The sequence below is a fragment of the Loxodonta africana genome, chromosome 1 (assembly GCF_030014295.1).
Source record: "Loxodonta africana isolate mLoxAfr1 chromosome 1, mLoxAfr1.hap2, whole genome shotgun sequence".
Classification (NCBI taxonomy): Eukaryota; Metazoa; Chordata; class Mammalia; order Proboscidea; family Elephantidae; genus Loxodonta; species Loxodonta africana.
Window position 1 is genome coordinate 5,059,459 of NC_087342.1, and position 9,179 is coordinate 5,068,637.

The following is a 9,179-nucleotide window of genomic DNA, read 5'->3' on the forward strand; positions in this document are numbered from 1 at the left end:
TTAAGTTCTGTTTTCATTTTCACAGTTCACTTTTAAATCCATCTCTTTCCTCTCACACTTTACTATAAGCAGCAAGGAGAAACCATGTGGCCACTTTAAGATCTGTCTAAGTAAGAATGTACACCCTATTAAAATAATAGAGATTTCTTGAAAGTTCAAAACAGTTTGAACCAGGGACCTGTATGATCTCACAAAGTGAAACCAAATGCTCCAAAATGGTGGAGTTACAGGGGCAAATTTATGAGGTAAAATCAGAAAGCAGGAGGTAGGACAACTCAAAGTGGAGCTTTACAGTGATTGGTTGGAAACACGTATGCGGGCTATTTGGATTAGCTAGTTTTCTAAATTACAGAAATGTGTTACTATGGGGAAATGGTTTACAGGGTGGTCACAAGGTAATCATAAGACATTCTTTCTGAGAACATTGGGTTGAAAATAGTTTGTTTTGGGAAAAACATTTCCTGAGGGCTGCCAACTTGTTTTGGGTAAAACATTTCCTGAGGGCTGCTGAGGGGATTTCTGGTAAGGGTTTCCATCCAGACCCTCCCTTAGGAACATTCTTTCCATATCTTTAACAGGTTGCTATCAAGTCAATTCTGAATCAGCAACCCTATAGGACAGAGTAAAACTGCTCCATAGCGTTTCCAAGCAGCACCTGGTGGATTTGAACTACTGGTCTTATGGTTAGCAGCCACAGCACTTAACCACTATGCAACCAGGGTTTCCTCCATATATTTAGTTTAGCCACAAAGAAAAACTTATCCTTTGTTATATACTTAAGCCTCTCTAAAGGTTAATGGTTATAGGAGAAATAAGCAAAAGCTAAGAGGGAGTCCCCCACGTGTCTGTCAGTTTGTCATACTGTGCAGGCTTGCATGTTGCTGTGATGCTGGAAGCTATGCCACCAGTATTGAACTACCAGCAGGGTCATCCATGGCCTTCAGGTTTCAACTGAGCTTCCAGACTAAGACAGACTAGGAAAAAGGACCTGACCATCTACATCTGAAAACATTTAGCCAATGAAAACCTTATGAATAGCAGCAGAACATTGTCTGATATAGTGCCAGAAGACGAGCCCCCCAGGTTGGAAGGCACTCAAAAGACACTGGGGAAGAGCTGCCTTCTCAAAGTAGAGTCGACCTTAATGACATGGGTGGAGTCAAGCTTTCAGGACCTTCATTTGCTGATGTGACATAACCCAAAATGAGAAGAAACACCTGCAAACATTTATTAATAATCATGACATGGAATGTACTAAGTATGAACATAGGAAAATTGGAAATCGTCAAAAATAAAATACGACACATAAACATCGATATCCTAGACATTGGTTAGCTGAAATGGACTGCTATTGGTCATCTTGACTTGGACAATCATATGGTTTACTATGCCAGAAATGACAACTTGAAGAGGAATGGTGTTACATTCATTGTCAAAAAGAACATTTCAAAATCTATCCTGAAGTACAATGCTGTCAGTGATAGCATAATATCCATACTTCTACAAGGAAAACCAGCTAATATGACTGTTATTCAAATTTACACACCAACCACAAAGGCCAAAGATGAAGAAATTGAAGATTTTTACCAACGTCTGCAGTCTGAAATTGAACATGCAATCGGGGTGCATTGATAGTTACTGGTGATTGGAATGTGAAAGTTGGAAACAAAGAAGGATTGGTAGTTGGAAAGTATGGCCTTGGTGATAGAAACGATGCCAGAGATCACATGATTGCATTTTGCAAGACCAATGATTTCTTCATTGCAAATACTTTTTCACCAATATAAACAGTGGCTATACACAAGGACCTCATGAGATAGAGTGACTATACAAAAGGACCTCATGAGATGGAATACACAGGAATTAAATCAACTACATCTGTGGAAGGAGGTGATGGAAAAGCTCAATATCATCAGTAAGAACAAGGCCAAGGGCCAAATGTGGAACAGACCATCAATTGCTCGTATGCAAGTTCAAGTTGAAACTGAGGAAAATTAGAACAAGTCCACAAGAACCAAAGTACGACCTTGAGTATATCCCACCTAAGTTTAGAGAACATCTCAAGAATAGATTTGATGCATTGAACACAAAGGACTGAAGACTAGACAAGTTGTGGAATGACATCAAGGATATGATACATAAAAAAAAGCAAGAAGTCATTAAAAAAATAAGAAAGAAAGAAAAGACCAAAATGGATGTCAGAAGAAACTCTGAAACTTGCTCTTGAATGTTCAGTAGCTTGCTAAAGCAAAAGAAAGAAATGATGAAGGAAAAGAACTGAACAGAAGATTTCAAAGGGCAGATCGAGAAGACAAAGTAAAATATTATGACATGTACAAAGAGCTGGAGATAGAAAACCAAAAGGGAAGAACAGGCTCTGCATTTCTCAAGCTGAAAGAACTAAAGAAAAAATTCAAGGATCAAGGTGCAATATTGAAGGATTCTACGGGGAAAATATTAAATGATGCAGGAAGCATCAAAAGAAGATGGAAGGAATACACAGAGTCATTATACTAAAAAGAATTGGTCGATTTTCATCCATTTAAGGAGGTAGCATATGATCAGAAACTGATGGTACTGAAGGAAGAAGTCCAAGCTACACTGAAGGCATTGGAGAAAAACAAGGCTCCAGGAATTGACAGAATATCAACTGCATATTTCAACAAATGGGTACAGTGCTGGAAATGCTCACTCGTCCATGCCAAGAAATTTGGAAGGCAGCTACCTGGCCAACCGACTTGAAGAGATCCATGTTTATGCCTATTCCCAAGAAAGGTGATCCAACCGAATGTGGAAATTATCTAACAATATCATTTAATATCACACACAAAATTTTGCTGAAAATCATTCAAAAGTGATTGCAGCAGCGTATCAACAGGGAACTGCCAGAAATTCAGGCCAGGTTCAGAAGAAGATGTGAAACCGGGGATATCATTGCTGATGTCAGATGGATTTTGGCTGAAAGCAGAGAATACCAAAAAGATGTTTACCTGTGTTTTATTGACTGTGCAAAAGAATTCGACTGTGTGGCTCATAACAAATTATGGATAACATTACAAAGAATGGGAATTCTAGAACACTTAATTGTGCTCAGGAAGAATTTCTACATAGATCAAGAGGCAGCTGTTTGGACAGAACAAGGAAATACTGTGTGGTTTAAAGTCAGAAAAGGTGTGCACAGGGTTGTATCCTTTCACCATACCTATTCAGTCTGTATGCTGAGCAAATAATCTGAAAAACTGTACTATATGAAGAAGAATGGGGCATCAGGATTGGTGTAAGGCTCATCAACAATCTGTGTTATGCAGATGACACGACTTTGCTTGCTGAAAGTGAAGAGGACTTGAAGCACTTACTGATGAAGATCAAAGACCATAGCCTTCAGTATGGATTACACCTCAACCTAAAGAAAACAAAAATCCTCTCAAATGGACCAATAAGCAACATCATGATAAATGGAGAAAAGATTGAAGTTGTCAAGGATTTCATTTTACTCTGATTCACAATGAACACCCATGGAAGCAGCAGTCGAGAAACCAAAAGATGCACTGCATTGGGAAAATCTGCAAAAGACCTCTTTAAAGTGTTGAAAAGCAAAGATGTCACCTTAAAACTAAGGTGCACCTGACCCAAGCCATGATATTTTCAACTGCATCACATGCATGTGAAAGCTTGACAATAAATACGGAAGATCGAAGAAGAATTGATGCCTTTGAATTATGGTGTTGGTGAAGAGTATTGAATATACCATAGATTGTCAAAAGAATGAACAAATCTGTCTTGGAAGAAGTTCAGCCAGAAAGCTCCTTAGAAGCAAAGATGGCAAGACTACGTTTTACATACTTGGACATGTTGTCAGGAGAGATCAGTCCTTGGAGAAAGACATCATGCTAGGTAGAGTACAGAGTCAATGAAAAAGAGAAAGAACCTTAACAAGATGGATTAACACAGTGGCTGCAACAATGGGCTCAAGCGTAACAACGATTGTGGACATGGCACAGGACCAAGCAGTGTTTGGTTCTGTTGCACACAGAGTTGCTATGAGTCAGAACCAACTCAATGGCACCTAACAAGAACAACAACAACAAGATGGAGTCAGGGCTTAGGCCTAGGCCAGTCATTCTGATACCTGTCAAATGCCTCAATTTTGGAGCTCTCACACATTCCCTCCTTTTGATCAAGGATTTCAGTAACATCCTTTGATCACTGTTATATGAGTGCTTTCTTCTATAGGGCCTTGCAGTGATGACACTTGATTCCTTAGATGGCTGTTTACTTAGGTAAGCCTTTAAGACCCTGATGCTACTGTTTAGTGGTTAGGCACCATTTGACTTCTTTGCCCTGCCATGGCTTAGCATTCAGCTCCTGTGACCTTACATGGGGGTGTGTGTGAAGTAAGGCCACATTAGAGGAACAACTTGACTATCCAAAAGACTGGCTCAAGGTGTGCGCTTGAATCTATTTAGGAAATGGGTCTCATCAATGTACACAATTCTCTTCAAATGCATTCATTTGGTCTTTTGTGTCATAACTTCAGTTATACATTTCATGCAGCATTTGATTATCTGAATAATTATTACCACAACAATTAATATCATTAATCCAGTTAGCAACACAGATCTAATTCAAGACCCAATACCTTTAGGTAACCAACTTAAAAAAAAAAAAAGGCCAAACTAAAAGGATTCAGAATCTGTCTTCTATATGTAACCAGGTAGCTTTTTGATGAATTTTCTCAATATCTTGTGCAACTTCATGGGTATTGTTAATCTAGGTGCAACAGGAATGTTTGCTATAAGACAAACACCACCTTGATGGGCTAAAAAGAAATCTATAGCTATAACTGCTGACATTACTTACTGATTGGGATAATTTAATAAATATATTTTCTTTCCACGTGTCAGAAGAAATTTTTAGAAAGAAAAAAATAAGACATAAATGGGCTGTCATAGTAAACAAAAAGTATTAGGAAGTAAGGCTGCAAGTGTACAATAAAGCTAATAGCATAAGAACAACTATGGTTACAAAGTTCTAAGTATTTCAGCAAGTTGCATGAATCTTGTTCCTGGGAATTGGGATTAACTCTCTATGTCAAATGCCGTTTTCTTCTTGCTGCCTGGGCAAAGTGATTTTTAGTTCTCCAGAGGTTTGAGAAGCAAACAGGGGCAGCAGAGATGGCTTGGCTTTCTTTATTTAAGACTGATGAATCCAGGTTCTAACTTCCTGTAGTTTGGCAGCTCATGGATTATTAAGGAGGACCGAGTATAGTCCTTTCCATCAGCATTCCAATGAATCCTCTATTTGATATCTCTTCCAATAGACCTATTCTCCTAGGGCAATGTTGAGCAGATTTTGGGTTTCTAACTTCTGTTCACTAAAGGCTTCTTTAACCCACGAAAAATATTCTTTCAAAGCAGAATTAGGTATGGTAGATATAGCATTTTATGATAATAAAAACAAAACAAAAAAAGATTCCAAAATAAAGTAGCAAAAAAATTTTTTTTCCATCTTCTAATCCAGAGGATGTTCTGTATCCCAACTAATGTTATTAGTTACTGAAATAACTGGTTCTTATATTAAAAGAGGAAAAGGAAAAAAAGGTTTCTTATATCTAAAAATGTAACATTGAACCTCAGCAGTTTTCAGAAGTAAGCCTTATAGTAATGCTTTTAGTTTACTAAGTTCTGTGTAGTTAACTTTGTTCCATTCCATCCTGAATCAACAGCAGTCTGAGAACTTTGTCAGCTTCTACACAAAAGTTCTGGAAATCTTGATTCAGTTTAGTGGTATACCATAGTCATTTTCATAAGCCCATTGTAGTTCATCTTTTTGTTAAAATATTTTTGTCAAGCATTTTCAGCTAAGTAAAAAGTTGTCTGTAGACAACAAAAGTTAATACAGAAAATAACACTTCTTAATAGTGAAAGACCTGATGGGAATTAATTATAAAAGGTAATGCAGAGCGAAATAAAGTTAATTCAGACAAAATATCTCTAAACATAATGAGTAGCTTGATTTTCAAAGAGTTTCAGATATAACACAATAATCTTGAGATATAATACCATATAGTTAGGATGTACCAAGAGTATACCAAAATTATCAAGTCTCTAAACATCTGAACAGTAATAAAAATTTCATGGGTAAACAATGTGAATTTCCCAGTTAAAATCATCAGCTTTAATGATGCTAGATTCAAAAGAAGCAAAGTTGTGACTAAGTTTGCAATTAAAACATTGCTTGTTGTCTAATATCAGGCAAAAACCTAAGAAGAAATATTGACACACAAATTTTTAACCTAAAGAGAATCGGGCACTTCTCTTGATTTGACAACTTAATGTTTATGTAATTTATAACATATTAAATAAACCCTTTTAGCATTTATCTCAGAAAAAAATCATTTGTGGCTTTCCACGAAGTTTCAATGTTGTCAGGTGTTTAATCATAGGTTACTGAGAAACAATACTTAAGTTATTTAACCAAAGGTCTTAAAAGTAAAAAATCCTTAGCTTTTTTTCAAAGACATGGAACTTGGCTTTTGACTCAGGAATTTATTTTAATGAAATGTTGAAACCTTGCCTTTGAGGCAGATTACATGGAAGAATAAAATTACTCTTCAACCAGTAATTAAACAAATTTTGTTACTTTAACAGTGAGAAACCCAACTCTTTGCTATTTGACATTAAAACTTTTAGAAATCCTCATTAATTAACCCATCAAACTTTCAGCCAGACAGACGAAAATTTTGACTATATCAAATCAATTCCCTTTTTAGTAAAATTGTTAGACTTTGTTTTATATCTCTTACAGTACAACCCTTTAAGTGGCAATAGCAAACATGCTCATTAGCAGAGCCAAATGTGTATCTTTCCTCTGTCACATAAAAAACAAAAGTATTTAAACTTAAATAATAAGAAACATTAACTCAATTTAATATCAGTAAGTTACCTAAAGATCTTGGGAATTATTTTAAGTGTGTATACCATAAAACATGGTTACTATTGACATAAAATTTGTTTAAATATTCTTGTTTCACTCAAGTTTTTACCATTTCCCATATTTTTCCGAATCTAACTTTTGCCCTTTCAGATTTTATCAACTGGTTTTGGAAATCTCAAAGTCTCTGCTGAACTGACCAATTCATTGATATGGATAGAACCATATGTTCTGTGTTCTTAAGTCTCTGGCTAGGGGTGAAAACATTAGCCTAGGCCATTTCAGGTGTGTCTCATTGTGATTTCTATCTTTTGGCTCCTAATTCCTCTACAGTAGAGAGAACTTGTTTACAGTTCTTTTCTGATGAGGATCCAACCAGAATCTGGGGGTCTGATCCTGTCCCAACTTTCCTATCTTTTGGCTCCTAGTCAAAACAAAAGTCAAAGACAAGAATTATTCCTCCTATTTCATTTACATACATTTAAGTTGGCCTAGGTATTTTGAATGACAAAAGATAACTAAGTTCTTTCCCTTTTACTATTCTCCTGGTAAGCAGTTTTGCCCTCTCTTGATCACAATCTTTTATTTACCCAGCATATAACAAAGCTTTTTAGCAATTTTGTAAATCAACCAGTCAATTCTTAGCCATTTTTTTTGTTAGTTTGTTTTCCCTAGGCTTGTCCTATGCCTCCCTCTTCTCAATCTAGAACTGCTAGTCTTACTTAAGACAAAAATTACCCCTTTTCCTTAAAATAAAATACATTTTGTATAATATCTAGCTTAAGTTACTTAGAAAGATTTTGCTTTCAAAATAGACATACAACAGAACATAAAAATCTTTGTCAGAATGAATTCACTTTCGTTAATTCCTGGAAATATTTGGCGTATTAAATTATGTAAGTACTTATTTGTCATTAAGCCATCAGAAGAAATATTAAAATCTAATTTAGTAATACCATCTAAAATGGGGAAAAGACAGTCTCTTTAATAAATAGTTTTGGCATAACTGGATATCCATCTGCAAAAAATAAAACAAGACCCATACCTCACACCACACACAAAAACTAACTCAAAATGGATCAAAGACCTAAATATAAAATCTAAAACAAATAAAGATCATGGAAGAAAAAATAGGGATAACATTAGAGCCCTAATATATGGCATAAACAGTATATAAAACATTACTAACAATGCACAAACACCAGAAGAGAAACTAGATAACTGGGAGCTCCTAAAAATCAAATGCCTATGCACATCCAAAAGCTTCACCAAAAGGGTAAAAAGACAACCTACAGGCTGGGAAAAAAAAAAAAAAAAATTGGCTATGACAAATCCGATCAGCATCTAATCTCTAAAATCTACAAGATACTGGAAACCCTCGATAACAAAAACACAAATAACCCAATTAAAAAATGGGCAGAGGATATGAACAGGCACTTCACCGAAGAAGACATTCGGGCAGCTAACAGATACATGAGGAAATGCTCAGAATCATTAGCTACTAGAGAAATGCAAATCAAAACTGCAATGAGATACCATCTAACCCCAACAAAGCTGGCAATAATCCCAAAACACAAAATAATAAATGTTGGAGAGGTTGTGGAGAGACTGGAACACTTATACACTGCTGGTGGGAATGTAAAATGGTATAACCACTTTGGATATCAATTTGGTGCTTCCTTAAAAAGCTAGAAATAGAACTACCACATGATCCAGCAATCCCACTCCTTGGAATGTATCCTAGAGAAATAAGAGCCCTCACATGAATAGATATATGCACACCCATGTTCATTGCAGCACTGTTTACAATAGCAAAAAGATGGAAACAACCAAGATGTCCATCAATGGATGAAATGATAAACAATATATATATTCACACAATGAAATACTGTGCAACAGTAAAGAACAATAATGAATCTATGATATATCTCATAACATGGAGAAATCAGGAAGGCATTATGCTGAAAGAAATTGGTCAGTCACAAAAGAGCAAATATTGTATGAGACCACTATTATAAGAACTCAAGAAAAGGTTGAAACACAGAAGAAAACATTCTTTGATGGTTACAAGGGTAGGAGGGAGGAAGGGAGAGTGGTATTCACTAATTCGATAGTAAACAAGAATTATTTTAGGTGAAGGGAAGGACAACACACAATACAGGGAAAGTCAGCACAATTGGACTAAACCAAAAGCAAAAAAGTTTCCTGAATACAACCAAACACTTCAAGGGATGGAGTAGCAGGGG